This window comes from Ambystoma mexicanum, chromosome 1q, assembly GCF_040938575.1.
Source record: "Ambystoma mexicanum isolate Mex_15411 chromosome 1q, UKY_AmexF1_1, whole genome shotgun sequence".
Lineage (NCBI taxonomy): Eukaryota > Metazoa > Chordata > Amphibia > Caudata > Ambystomatidae > Ambystoma > Ambystoma mexicanum.
The window spans coordinates 917,865,404-917,881,357 of record NC_090922.1 but is presented as its reverse complement, the minus strand read 5'-3'; positions in this window follow the sequence as shown (position 1 = coordinate 917,881,357).

Here is a 15,954-nt window from a genome sequence, read left to right as displayed (position 1 = left end):
TGCACCTGTCCATCTCTAACAGACTTGAAATCCATGCCTTTGTAATGAGGATTCACATATATCCTGCCTCCAAGCGCAATGGCTGGTATTATGTACCATCTCTGAAATATAACTGCAGAGTTGCTGAAAGGAAGTGGCAGACCTCTGGTTCATCTTCTGACAAACGGGCCTGTCGACTGCTTCAAAGGGAATATCCTTCCTCTATCTGCTCCAAAAAGAGGGCCCACATCCAAGCCCACATCTCTGGAGCCACTAACAACATGGCTGAACTCTTCAAAATCTGCCAGGAACTTGCCAATCCAAAGGCAGTTTCTACTCCTCTCCTTCCTGCCCAGGCTCTCTGTTCTGCTCTAGCCTGCCATTTCTCATCTAAAACGCAAGACATCTTGTCCTCACTATCCTCCCCCTATCTCAGCTGGCTGTCCTCTTTCCTCACAAACCACCCTTCCCAGTTGCAACTGGGCCCTTTCTCCCCCACCACCGCACTCTCTACCTGCAGTGTCCCCCAGGGCTCTATCCTATCATCGTGGCTCTTCAATATCTATCATGCCCCCCTTGCCCACCTTGGTGCCTTACCCCACTCTTCTATTTCCCACCTCCATTGCCCTGTTGAATTTGGCAGCAATCAATATTAAAATCACAGGCTACCACCACCACCCCTCCCGGGTGCCTTGCTCTTCATGCTCTTAGGATTCTCGTCATAGTATCCATGATTTCTGAGGTCAAAGCTCCACCAGGGGGGTCATAGAGGGTCACCATTAACATTGGTAGAGAACTGTCGATAGGGTTCACAATGGCTGCTGCCAGGAAATTTATGTGTAGCGGACCCGGAGTAAATTACACCATATTGAGCATAACTTTAACCCCTAAACATAGGCCACCTTTTGGTCTGTCCATTACAGGAGGCTTTGCCAGGTGAAAAACGAATGTGTATCCGTCCAGTGCAAAAGTGTCACAAAGCCACGTTTCCTGGAGTCTTCATTGAGTCAGCATTACATAAAAATGACCCATACCCTCTGGAATTCCAAGATAAAATTGACATCCCGTTAGAACGTGACACATACTTCTGTTAATGGAAGCATGTGGGGATGTCTTCCCAAAGACGCTGTTGCCTCCTAGGATTTACCTTTGAAGGAATATTCTCAGTGCTGAGCCTCCATTCCCTCAGAGATGTTTCTTTATGGTTGGTCAGTTTATGGGCTGCAGGGATAAATATTTGTGTCTCAAACCCAAGCTGTTTTAAAGTATTCTTACAAATCCTATCCACAACTATTGGGGAAGTACAGGTCATCACCACCCAGTTGTCCATGCTATCAAATTTGGGCAGTTCTAGTTTTACAAAATCTTAAGAGGTAATCAAGGCCAGGTGTGGTATCATATGAAGTAATTCCAAGAGACACTTTGTATTTAAGAACGGGTTATTTGTTGTCACATTTTTCTCAAGCAGTTAAAATAGGTTAAGTCTGTACAACACCAATGATCCTTCATATGGGGCTCCTTGATCGCAGCTCTTGGTCTTAGTTGATCCACCCATCCTGTCCATGTAGTGGGTGGTCCTGTCTCCTGGACTCTTCAGCCGGGGGTTTGGGCAACCATTGACCATTGGGGCTTTAAGCCTGTCACTGTTGTTCCTGCACTTGGCCCCAAAAGAGCAGTTTTCCCCAAGGTCAGATCGATAGACGCAATGACATTTGTGATATCATCTTTGATTTCCTGGGTGTTAGTGTTAGCAGTGCACGGTGGCGCGAGTTATGGTTGCTTATCTTACCATAACTGCCAAATTTCAGGGGTTTGTTGGTTTTACTTTGAACCATAAAATCCCTTTAACAAAGTTATTTTACTGCATTTGATAGGTTTTTAGTAGCGCAACTTAACCATAACGTCCCTTTTAACAAAGTTTTTTCACTGAATATATATATGTATATACACGTGGGGGTTTGTAATATAATGGTAATATGGGAGGGTGCGGGGGCTCTCCCCCACATAAGTATGTGGTGTAAGGGGATTAAAAAAATGGACACAAAAGAAGTCAGCATTTTCGGCTGTCATAATAATAGCGGTCGCAAAAATCACATAGATCCTCCATAGGACTTCTTAATAGGACTTTTCTAGTATCATCACCTTCCAGGTATATGGTTGTAATTCTGGTTAGGGATTTTCCCTTGAGTTCGATTTTCTATTTAAGACTAGCTTCCGACTTGGCTTTCTTCTGTGTCGATCTTGACTTGGTTCTTTGTCTGCTCGAGTTCTTTATACATCGATACTTTCTAGGTGGTGATTCGGGAGCATTCAATGAGGATAGTTCTGCAGAGATTGCTTCTAGTGCCCCACTATCAGACTAAGCCACCACATATACCCTTTCTTGCAGAGAATCATGCTTTCTGGGTGAAGATGTAATTGTCCTTATATGGTTGTTCTTTTGGTTACCCGGCTCCTCAATAACAGGTGCCTTGAGGTTTTTCAGTAGGAAAACTATTTCCACCATTTCCTCCATTGCAGATGTTTGTTTGGATGCCATATTGGCACATAGCTGAAAATGGGCTTCAATCTTGGACTCAAGGGCATCCAATCCTCTCATCCTGTAAGCAGAGCATCTCTCCTTGGCATGCTTTTCACTTCCCCCCACTGCCCCCATTTCCCACTCCAAGTTTGCCCCCTCACCATTAGTTTCATCCAGTGCTATTTAGAAGAAGTCATGAAATTTTCCAGGTCAGGAGTGCCGGATAAATTAGGGGATAGTAAGTTATCAGGCTCTAAGTCCCTGGCATCATAGAGTTCCATCTGGACACTTAACATAATTTGAAAAGTGACCCATTGTTATCTATGGAGATTATAGAGTCTTGTTCAGCTGTGCCAGGACAGGATCCCAGCAGCTTTTTTCAGTGTAAAAAAGACTTTATTTTTTGTTGTGAAGTCAACGCTGGTATAGAGCTAATGCTAACCGCCTTTTTTCCAGGGAGCTATATTTGCCCCTGCTTTGTTCATGTTTGGGCTCCTGTCCCTTTTCCTCTGTGTTTTCATGGTTTGAGTGTTGAGTAGTTGCAACCAACCCTTGTTTTCCCCTTTTCAAACACCAGGCAGTTGACAAACTCAAAGATGTTTCGTCCACAAACGCTCGGCTGGGTCCGCCTTATTATGTGTATGTAAGCAAGATGTCAACTGGGACTACTGATCCCATAAAGTGGAACAGACAATTACACATATCTAGGAAACCTTTATCAGCGTATTGATTAAGGCGGTGGCTCGATCCACTTCAACCGCTTGCATTGGAATGTGGCTACAAGCCCCTCCCACGGTGGATTCAGCTATACTGCAGTACTCATCGTCCCGGGATATCAGCTAATAAACATGAGCTGTAGTCAAATACTGTTATGTATGCCAGCTATTCTCAATGCTACGCACAGTTCATATATATCAATACTGGAGGACTTACTTGGCTTGCACTCGTCTGCTCGACCACTGTACACCCGAACATATCCAAACACTTCTGCCACACTTCCGCTACGCTGCGTGTAGCACAGAGGTTTTTAAAGTAGGCAAGTAGGCAGGTGTCTATTTCATTAAAGGAGCTACTTTGCTTTTCCACCAAGGCTCACAATGCAGTAGAAAAAAACAATATTATAGCACCAAATAGCAGGAGTCTTGTGCAGCCAGGAAGAAATTATTTGAGCCAACAGCCAGCAGCCTCACATCGAAACACTCCTGCCACAATTCCAACAGGCCCCTGGACCCTATTTCTCTCTTCTTCTCTGAATGCACTGACCCTGCCTCCTCCCTTTCAACCTCTTCTTGCAAACTCCTCCTCCTTGGTGACTTCAACATCCACCTTGACTCCCCTGAAACAGCCACCTCACAGTTCCGTGTCCCCTGTGACTCCCTCTCTCTCACTATTCTTCCTTTCGGTCCGACCCATTCAGCCAGACACACTCTGTATGGCCTAATCTCTGGTGACATAACTATCTCTAAGCCAGTCACCACTCCCCTCTCACGGTCTGACCACGCCCTTCTCTCCTCTGGCCTGGGGACCCTTGGCCCTTTATCACAGCTGCCCCCCCCAACACTGCCTGTCTCCTTCACAGTCATTTGACCGACAAAGCGAGTTTCAGTCACAGCTTTTGGTTCCATCTTCATTCCCCCACCCACCTTTGCCTCTGACTCTGACTCTGTCCTTGCTAATGTGCACCTCTCCATCTTTAACAGCCTTGACATCCATGCCTTTGTAATGAGGATTCACCTAAAGCCTGCCTGCAAGCACAATGGCTGGTATTATGTACCATCTCTGAAACATAAGTGCAGAGTTGCTGAAAGGAAGTGTCAGACCTCAGGTTCAACTTCTAACGAATGGGCCTCTCGACTGCTTCAAAGGGAATATCGTTCCTCTATCCACTCCAAAAAGAGGGCCCACATCCTGCCCACGTCTCTGGAGCCACTAACAACATGCTGTGCCACTGGTTGTACAAAGAAACCTTTCAATGGTTTTATTTGTTTAGATTCTTTGTGGCCCTTTGTGAGACACGTGTTTTGGCACGTCATGTGCCTTTTTCAAATTAGGGCAATATATGTATATTGATATTGGAGAGCCGACGTCTAGGATCAAGAACCTGACACTTTTCAGGAGGCATTTAACCCTGGAAATATGACAGCCTGATGACCATAAACTCAAGAACTCGTGTGACATGCTAAGAAGAGAAAAAGGAATATGTGAAAATGTAACATATATTGCCCTGATTCGAAAAAGGCACATGACGTGCCAAAACACGTGTCTCACAAAGGGCCACTAACAATCTAAACAAATAAAATCTTTGAAAGGTTGCTTTGTATAACCAGTGGCAAAATATTTTGTGTGAAAGCCTTGTTTTGACTGAACTATTACGAAGTTGGGGACTCGATTCTCTGTTCTCTTTCTCGAGCATGCGACACAGCAAAAACCAAATGATTAGAAGAAGGCGCAGAGCAATTCAAGCTGATATTCTTCACCCCACCCAACAAAACCCACTAACAATGTGGCTGAACTCTTCAAAATCTGCAAGGAACTAGCCAATCCAAACACAGTCTCTACTCCTCTTCTTCCCTCCCAGGCTCTCTGTTCTGCTCTGGCTTGCCATTTCTCATCTAAAACTCAGGACATCCACTCCACAGCCTCCCTCTCCCCCTCTTTCCATCCCCCTCACTCTGCTCCCTCCTGCCCATAGCACTGGATGAGGTCTCTAAAGTTGTCCGCTCTGTGAAGGTCTCCTCCAAACAGTTGCTGTCCTGCCTTTCCAGAACCATTAAGAATAACCTCTCCTCCCTCACCTCAGCTCTTTCTGACGTCTGTACGCACTCCTTCACCACCGGCTCTTTCCCTCTATCCCTCAAGCACTCCATTGGGTACCATCTCCTAAAAAAGCTGTCTGCTGACCCCTCCTGCCCAGCTAACTATCACCATGACTATAACCCTTCCTGGGTTAATTCCTGGAGAAGTTGGTCCTCCCTCAACTTACCTACCACACTGAACTTGTTGGTTGACTCCATGACCATCAATCTAGATTCCGGGCATCCAGAGGCACAGAAACTGCTCTCCTCTACATCTGTGAAGGCATATTTGCAAATCATGATTCTAACTCTCCTACTGTTGTCATTCTGCTTGATCTCTCCACAGCCTTTGACATGGTCAAACACTCTATCCTCATAAAATTACTCTGTGATACCCTCGTCATCATGGACCAGGCACTGGAATGGCTGACCCCTTTACTCACTAACTGCCCTTCCCAGTTGCAGCTGGGCCCTTTCTCCTCCACCACCACACTCTCTACATACCGTGTCCGCCAGGGGTCTATCCTATCATCGTGGATCTTTAATATCTACCATGCCCCCTGGCCAACTGATCTCCTCCTTCTCTCTTAATTTCCAGTGCTATGCTGATGACACACAGCTTTCCTTCAAACTTCCTTCTATTTGTGTTGTATTTTATAAAGCCCTCTAAACCAAAGCGCTGTACAATGATTCTTAAAAACTGTACAATAAAATGAGAATACAAGCAAGAATAGAACAACAATCAGCCTTGTAAATCAATTTGCAGTAAATAGGTCTTCAATGAGGAACGGAATAAAGATTATGAAGAGGTAGAGTGAAGAGAGAGTGGGAGAGAATTCCAGTGAAAACGTGCAAATAAAGTGAAGGAAAGAAAACGAGAATGAGCACAGGGAGGACGGGAGACTGCAAGAAGAAATTGTGACTGAGAATGGAGAGAACAAGTAGGGATATGAAAAGAAACAAGAAAAGAAATATAAGTATGCGCAAGACTATAAAGAGATTTAAAGACTAGACACAGCAAATCAAATTTAAGACGAGAATGAAAAGAAAGCCAACTGTAGTCTAGAAAGAAGAGACAATTGAATCACCATGAGAGAGAAGATCAAAAAGACACATAGGAGCATTGACAACATATTTCAGTGGAGCAACATAAAACAGGGGGAGATGAAATAAAGTGACTGAAAAATAAAAAAGAAGAGCAAAAATGAGTCAAGATCAGATCAGACATTTTGTTGCATCGAACGTTAAGAAGGGACAAGCTTTACAGATAAATTACAAATGATAATGACTGGCCCGGGAAGATAAAGAGATGTGATGAACAAAAGATAAATCAGAATCAATGTAAAGTCCCAAGTTACAAGCCATAGAAGAAACATGAAGAAGAGAAGGAGGAAAAGAAATGCAGGAGGGAGAGGATATGGAATAGTATTTGCAGGGAAAATGAGTACGTGAGTTGTAGCAGCATTTAATACCAAGAAATGTTCCGTCATCCAATAGTTGATGACAATGAGACATGTAGAATGTTTATTATGAAACTCAGAAGTGAAAGAAGAGAAAGGCAAGAAACGTTGAGTATTGTCTGCATAAAAGTGGTAGAGAAGACCGAACAAAGAAATAAACTTGAGCCAAGGGAGAAGTGTAGAGAGAGAAAAGAAATCGGCCAAGGACAGAGTCCTGGGGAAATCAATGGACCAGCGGAAGTCTGTTAGAGGTTGATCCAGCCCAAGAGATGGATAGTTATGAGTAAAACCACGAGAACCCTAAAGAAGAAAGATAAGAAAGTAAGAGAGAGTGATCAACATTATCAAAAGCCGCAGACAAGTCTAACAGAATAAGCAAAGATGATTGTCTGCAATAACGTACAGTAAGTAAATAGTTAGAGGCAGAAAAGAGAGCAGTTTCAGTGTAATGAAGAGGCTGGAACCCCAACTGAAAGCGGGGAAGAATTGAATGATCTGAGACAAAAGTGGAGACTTGAGAATAAACAGGACGTTCAAGTAATTTAGAAAGATTGGGCAGAAGAGAAATAGTATGAAAATTGGAAGCCAAAGTAGGATTAGAAGAAGGTTTATTTTGAATAGGATGGACAGAAGCATTTTTAAAAAAGGCAGGTAAAACAGAAGTTGAAAGACAAATGTTGAAAAAAGAGGTTAGATAAGAGACAAGGGAAGAATTGATTTTAGGATTAAGCACTGATGGGATATGGTCAAGTGGAGATGCAGTAGTATGAACCTTAGTTAACACAAGAGAAGGCTCATCAATCAAGGCAAATGAAAATCAAGCGATAGTAGTATTAAGAGGCAATGTTGAAACAATATTGCCAATAGTAGAAATAGAAAACTCAATGTCGGTGTGTAGAGAGGCCACCTTGAGGAGAAAAATAAAGCAAGATAAGAGGCTGATAGAGTAGAGTTACAGGATTAATCAGGGGTGGCAGGAGAAAGAAGACATGTAAAAGTTGGAAATAAACCTTTAGGGTTAGATGACTTAGGATGTAAGAGATCAGAAAATAAGAACGTTTAGCAGAAAGCAAAAGACTGTCATAAAGTTCACGGTAAGAAGAATAAGACAAATAATCCACTTCAGAACTGGACTTGTGCCAATGATGCTGGTAAAGGCGTAGTACACATCACATTGTGCGGAGGTGAGATGAAACCCAGGATTGAGGGGGTTTATGGGAAGAATGGAATGTTATTGTTGGGTACAGTGTATTCAGTGAAGAAATACAAGAAGATGACAAAGTAGTAGCTGCCTCATCAGCAGATAAGTTAGCAAAAGAAGTGTGAGAGGGAAGAAGAGTAGTGCATGATGAAACAAACAGGGGAGTATTGAAGCTGCACATATCCCATCTAGAATAAAATGTTGTAGTGGGCGGAAGAGAATCAGATACCAGTGGTGCAGAAAAAATAGAAAAAGAAAGAAGATGATGATCAGAGTGATAGACCAGAAGTGCGCTCTACTACGTCCTCTTCCTCTTCTCCCTTCCCAGATTGTCTGACCGCCATCCAGCAATGGTGTGTGACTAATGATCTCTGTCTTAATGCTATTAAGTTGGAGATCCTTCTCATTTGGACACCTGCACCCGGTTTTCCTCCTACCCTGTGGCCACCCTCCTTGGGCCCTCTTCCCTCAACACCCTTCGAGGCCAAAAACCTCTGGGTCATCTTCAACTCTGCTCTCTCCTTCACCCCTCACATCTTGGACCTTGCCAAGAAGGCACACTTCCAGCTTCACCTCCTTAGTGGCATTGTCCCTTTCCTCAGCTTCCCCCAAAAGCTCAATGGGCATCATTACGAATTTGGAGGTATCAATGCAATTTTTTTCAGCCACATGGCTACCCCCAAATTCGGGTCCGGGACCCGCAAAAGGGGACTTACCGGGTCATTGCGATCTTGGAGGGCCCGGTAATTCCCTTTCGTGGGACCCTGACCCGGTGGGTCCCCATTCCCATTTGAGCCCCTGTAGGGCTCAACGGGAATGGGGAGGATGCTAACAACAGGCCCGTTAATGACGGGCCCGTTGTTAGCATCCTGTACTGCTAGCAGGTCCCGCTCTGCACGTCTGGTCTGGCCAGGCGGCCAGAGAGGGACCCGCTGCAGACCTCGTAATATGGCAGCCTGGAATGAACAGTGCCAGTCCCTTACCGGCACCGTTCATTCCGCAGCTGCCAGCCTCGCAATGAGGCCCATGTCTCCAGAGTTCTGGTCGTCTGGAAATAGATTACTGAAACAGCCTCTTCCACAATCTTCCCCTTTCCTCGCTAGGTCCGCTTCAGCTAATCCAGAATAGGGCGTCAATACTTATCCTTGGCATCAAGCCCAGGGACCGTCTCTCTTCAGCCCTAAAATTTCTCCACTGGCTCTTGGTGGTAGCAAGGATCAAATTCAAGACCCTCTCATCATCTACAAGGTTTTCTGGGGCCTGGGACCACGCTATATCCAAGTTTTGCTCCCTAAACACTCCCCTGCTACAGCCCTCTGCTCCTCTAACTCCAACTCTGAGCCTGTTAATTGTTTGGGACAGGCAGACAATGTCATAGTCAATTTAGCTCAAGTGTTTTGGATAGCCCACCTTGAGATTTACCTTGAGGGGGTGGGGCTTGTCTCAAGCTCCTAACACGAGACCATGATAACCTATGGGGGCATGATGTGGTTGGCCAGATGATCCTCTCCAAACCACCCTCAGCCTGTGATTGGGTAAATTAGATTACAGTAATAGCCAATACATGGGACTATCTAAATATGAAAGTTGTACAAAATAGATCAGCAAAACTAATTCATGCCATCTATATGTTTGTCCTACCATCCCAGCTGCAAACACTGTAAAATGGTTACCGATGGTGGAATCATACTCAAAACTCTACGTGCTACTCACAAAGGAGCCAGAATACCCATCCTATCATTCAACCATTTCAACCCAATTAGAACACCTAAGACCTCACCAGAAAATAAACTGTAATCAAAAAATGTGCAACCAACAGAATATTTATTTATCAAGGCCCCCTTCTCTGGTACAACATCACAGCTTGTTTAGGACAATAACAACTCATTAAACATTCAAATGAGTCCCTAAATGGAATAAGGTCAAAGAAAAGTACAAAAAGGCTTTGTGTATCCAACCTTCAGAAACCTTTAGTTGATATGAGGAAGGCATTGGCTCTACGTGTTGTCACCCTAAGGATTGCCTGTAACCTCAATGTATTTCTTTGCATTCTGTTTTAAATATCTGTAAATGTACTGAAATGAAGAACATTTTCATGTTGCACTTTCTATAAATCACAATAAATAAATATATAAATAATATATTGTATGCCACGCTACATGCTCATGGCAGTCCAGCACTATTACACTCGAGTGCAGTCATCTTCAGAGCTCAAGCAGCATCCTGTGCAGCAACAATGGTCTCTGAGCTGTAATTATTGCTGCTCCGGTAGACCCATATGCTACTGGTGGCATTTAAAAATAAATGCTTCCAGTTACATGACTCATGCTAATGTTATTAGACTTTTAGGCACTTTTGTTTTTTTCTTTGCTTGTTGACAAAATTGGATAATCCTCCAATGCGTTTCGATGACAACACCAACCGCTTATTATAAACCACATTTCTCCCCATGTCATAGCTCGCTTATTTACCAGCTCTTCAAATGCCTCATCAAAATATATAGTAAAACCATATATCAAACTCGATAGGTCATGCCGTTCCCGAGATAACAAACTTTTTTGATTTTTCGGCATAACATTTTTTTGGTTTTCTGCGTGCCATCTACAGGTCATTTGTAGAAAGTGTTCATCTGTGCACTGTCTGTGCTGAACTGGACTTGCGTTTTTTTAGTTTTCTAATTCAGTGAGTGTGTCTTTCTTTCATTGATATCTTTTGCAATAATCTCAATATCTCAATACATGTTAATTTCACTAATTAATTCAACACCACATTTTAATTTAACTCTGATTAAAATTCTGACATGAATATCATATTTGTATGATTATTTGCAGTGTGTGTTTAGCAGCGAAAATGGCCACCACTGTACACAATACAGCAAATAATCATATCAAGCATACAAATATGATATTCGTGCTATTCATGTGAGAAATTATGTGAGAATTTATGTGAATGTATGATATTCATGTGATATTCATGTGAGAATTTAAATCGGAGATGAATGAAAATGTGCTGTTCAATTAATAATGAAATTAACATGTATCATGTTTTCCCTTTGTGGCAAACAACAATATTTGTTCATCTTGTTCAGTGGAATATGAAAATAATCTGAGAAAGGACATCCCGGGTAAAGCCGGGCACTTAAGGTAGTCATATTATAAAGATAACTGTTATGAACGTACTCTTAAATACTTTAAGTATGTTCTAACCTTGCCCAACACTACACAACACAAGTATATAATAGGGACACTCATGAAGACCCAGAATTCTTGGAAACAGAAGGAAACGTGCATCTTATTTTGGATTAATTCTTTCTGCACTGATTTCCAGGATCTTGTAAATCTGCCCACATGGGCCATTTCACTGCATCTGTTTGTGGTATGTTTACAGAATGGGGAAATCTCTATACTCTATTTATACTGTCCCGTCATCCCAGAAGCCTCAATCTCCCTCTTGCACTACTCCTTTACCCTGTATACCATCGAAGGATACAGCAACAACATGTTCGAAAATGCCTCTTTGTCAGATGTGGTAAAATGATGTGGCTAGATGAGAGGATACTAAATTCCAGTGTCTGTAGTTTTATTCTGGTAAATTCATTTTCATGGGATCATGCTTTGTGAGATAAGCTTCTGCTGTTAAGGGCACATCATACGTGTAACTTAAATAGCAGAGAATGTCATTCTTTCATGTTTACCTGTCCAGCCTTCTCCTTTGTCTTGGCAAACAGTTTATGCTTATCATTGCTAAACTCAATAAAAGCATGTTCCTGTACCAATGACACCAGGGAACCTGTCATATTTCTTGTAGCGATGCACTCATGATTCCTTTCTCCAGAATCTATTTTTTCATTTTTTATTTATTTAAAGTCATTTTGGTTGTCTAGCAACCTTTTCACTCTGACATGTATAAAAACACAATTACACTTGTAATAGCATACACATAAAAACGTAAAAAATGCCTTTCATGGCATTAACACCATATAAAAACAGAATATCAAATCAGTATTATATTCCATCATCATTTGTTATCATAACTTTCTTACATACTTCTTCCCAAACATACATTGCCACTGTTGACAGCACTGAGGAATCGGCTCCAAAGAAGCTACTCCAAAATACATCTGAGGCAGGGTTTTGGTACTTATCATCCGTCCGTAAGTGCTTTCCAGCATTTCACATTGGGTTAGCACGTGGCAAGCTGATTTGATCACTTTAATAGTCTGCACAACCTATTAAGGTATCGGATGCCTCTCCATGCCCCCGTATTTTCAAGCACCTTTTATTGTCTGGAGCCTGATTGCGAGGATAAACCTAATCGTCACATGGTAACATCTTCTTATCAGATAAGGCTTGGGGCTACCTATGACAAAGTATTGTCTAGCATATTCGCAGAACTTCTTCAAGGAGCTGAGATGTGTCAGGGCCATCTCTGTATCATGGGCCCTAGCTTTTGCAGGGATCTTTGCTAGATTGAATCCCAACTATGTATCAGGAATTTGAGTGACAGCAATATCGACCAAATAGTCTGTTACTCTAGACGACGAGAGGGCCAATCGATTCCTCCTCTGCAGCCTGCACTTTACCAACGATATGTACAAACAATCAAAGTAGATGAAAAAGCGTTGACTCAATTTCGGCACACGATGGCTCAAGTGAGTAGTGGACGATGAATTTATTATGTTTGTTGGTATGTAGGATGATGGTCTGCATAAATAAGTATTCTCTCGATTTATTTACAGTAGTGTATTGAAAAGGTTTCTTCATGAATGGTTTTGAGCTTTTGGTGTTTGTTTACATCAAAGTTGTATTACTCCAGTTTCTATAGTTACCAGATTCAACAGAATGTTCAAATGTTTCACCTTAATATACTTCATCTATGCCCACTTTCTGGAGCCTCTAATAAATCAGTGAAATGTGACCCTTAGTAAAAAACATCCATAGTTGCATAAAGTTTTCGAAATGTGTTGGTTGACATATCCTTCTTTACTTAGAGAACACTGATGGAAGCACAGACCGTCATCAGTGACAAAACCACTGACACATCTAGTATCCCAAAGGTGAGCCCTACCAATTTGCACAAAGTGATATTTTAGAGCGTTGGATGTGGCCATATTTCTAATTCTAAGTTACCTTTCCCATTGTACTATTTTCTGACAATGTGCTGAAAATGAAGGAGCAAGATTCTGCATCAATTACTTTTCCAGAGTCAACATCAACCTCACTCGCCTATCAAGTAATTATATTGTAATAGTCCTTTATATCCGATTGAACTACATGCATGTGTTAACGCTTGATTATGTATGAAATTGGTTATTTACACAAAGTGGCATGTATGGGTGTCTCTCTGTAGGTACCATCATCTGCATCTCATTTTGTCTGTTTCATTTCACTTTTTCATCCATATTAAAACAAGTCCTGTGTTATAGGGGGATGCTTGAACTTCGACTACAATCACTTCTTCCTTTGCAACAGGACCACAGTATGAGGTATGTGTCCTTACAGTTCCCTTGCTAGAATGAAAGTCAATCCTACAAATTATATACTTTGAGACTGAAATGCATGTAACCTTGCACTGTTTCAAACTTGTATGATTTTGGTTCTAATGTTCTAACTTCCTCCCTAATGCAGAATAGATTACAAAGGAAACATTACAAAGCAAACTACATTTGAAGGCAACATTATAATCACTATGTTTTGCAGGGTGATCTCAGATCACGCCCATGTGTCATCTTGGAAGGTTGTCAGATGAAATCTAAAATGTCTAATATGATAAAATCATGTACACTGTTTTCGAGTTTGCATACAATGAACATGCATTGCAATTGCTTGCAGACCCTTTGACACAATCTACATCGCCTGAACATTTTCCACCCAACAAACATTCAATGTTACCTGTTTCTCCAATCTGTGTGGAAATATCACAGCTTGAACTAACAGAGGCTGAAGCTTCAACGCAATTGACTGAGGAATTTGCTCAAGATCTCAACTTCAGTTTGCCTACTTTGGGGGAATTGTCCACCACCGTCGAGTCACAAAACACAGTACTGCCGGACGATTGGCTATTAAAGGAGCAAAAATACTTTGTATTCGACAGCTGCTAGCTAGATATTGTACAAATGCTGAAATGTGGTCATACATTAAGAGTTAACTTATGAAGGGAGCCATTGGTCAAGGTGTCTTGTGTATTACAAGGCACCAACCTGAAAACCCGGCCAGCTGTGTCCACATCCATAATACATTTTCAGGGTCTGATCAACCGATGCTCGTCAAAGTGCCTGCTGGAAATCTATTTTGTTGAACAGCTTTACTCTTCAGCGGATCGACTTTCAGTAAGATTTGCAGTTTATGTCAATTTGTGGTACTTGAGTTCGTTGCTAAAACCCAGTACTACAAATATCAAAGAGAATTCTTATTCCCCGCTATTAGTCATGCCTGGAAAGTCGAGCAGAAGTCAATGCACACTACATTCTCTGGCAAACATTTCAGGCTATCAGGTGACGGACAGTGTGACAGTCCAGGAGTTTGGGGATCGTGCAGGTGTCTCAATGTACATCGTCTGTGGCCATGGAGAAACATAGTTTCATTAAATCCATTGAACATCTGGTATTCAGGGGAATGCACATAGGCCTGATAGCCACTGACAGGCACGTTTCAATAGCCAAGGCCACGCGAGAGCAGTTTTCACACATTTGGCATCAATTTGATGTATGGCACATTGCCAAATCAATCAATAATGAAATTAAAGCTGCTGGTTAAAAACAAGATTTCCGAAAATATTTTAAAGTGGTGTCAGTCTATCAGCAACCATCTTTGGTGAGCTCCAAAACTTGTGATGGATCTTTTGAAATTCTAGTTGAAAAATGGCATTCATTGGTGCACCATTGTTTCAACGTACACTCATGGACAGAAAACCAACATTTCCACAAATGTGCACACAGACCTTTATCGAAGGAGCAGGAACGCAAGAAAAAGTGGTTGGTGCCATGTTCCCCTCCACAAAAAACACTTGAGAAGATTGTGTGTAATAAACACTTTCAAGAGACCTGAATGGACTCACAGAATTCTGTCATACTTGGGATTTGGAGGTGTTCCATAATATTTGCCTAAAGTACAGGCCCAAAAGGTTGCATTTCGGCATAGACATTATGTAGGCCAGAACAAGGCTAGCTGTACTTGCGAACAACTAGAACGTCGGTAGGGAACTAGTGAAAACTGCAGGAACATTTGTGATACTTTGTTACCTCATTGCCTTTACAAATGGGGCAAATAATGGGTGGCCAAGCCCATATACTAGGAAATGGATTTTGAATTGTTATAGGGGGTTGCTTGAACTTCGACTACAAGCACTTCTTCCTTTGCAACAGGACCACAGTATGAGGTATGTGTCCTTACAGTTCCCTTGCTAGAATGAAAGTCAATCCTACAAATTATATACTTTGAGACTGAAATGCATGTAACCTTGCACTGTTTCAAACTTGTATGATTTTAATATCTAATGTTACACTTCCTCCCTAATGCAGAATAGATTACAAAGGAAACAATACAAAGCAAACTACTTTTGAAGGCAACATTATAATCACTATGTTTTGCAGGGTGATCTCAGATCACGCCCATGTGTCATCTTGGAAGGTTGTCAGATGAAATCTAAAATGTCTAATATGATAAAATCATGTACACTGTTTTCGAGGGTATGCTCATACAAATGTTCTATTTGTGTTGCAACACCAATCCTTATAGTATATGGTTTTTAATCATTTTAAAGTACTTTGTGCGGAAGTGCTTTGTGTGATGAACAATCTAAATTTTCAGTAGGATTGACTTTTTTTTAATGATTATTCTATTCAAGGAATGGGTTCAAGATGTGGAATTAGAGGAGTCACATGGACCAGAGGTGTGCATAACCTAATATGAGATTCAATTGGGCATCACATTGTATTAGGAATACAACTTTATAATTTTGTAATGTTTTCAAGTCCATCAAGTTGGTTCTGTTTGTAGA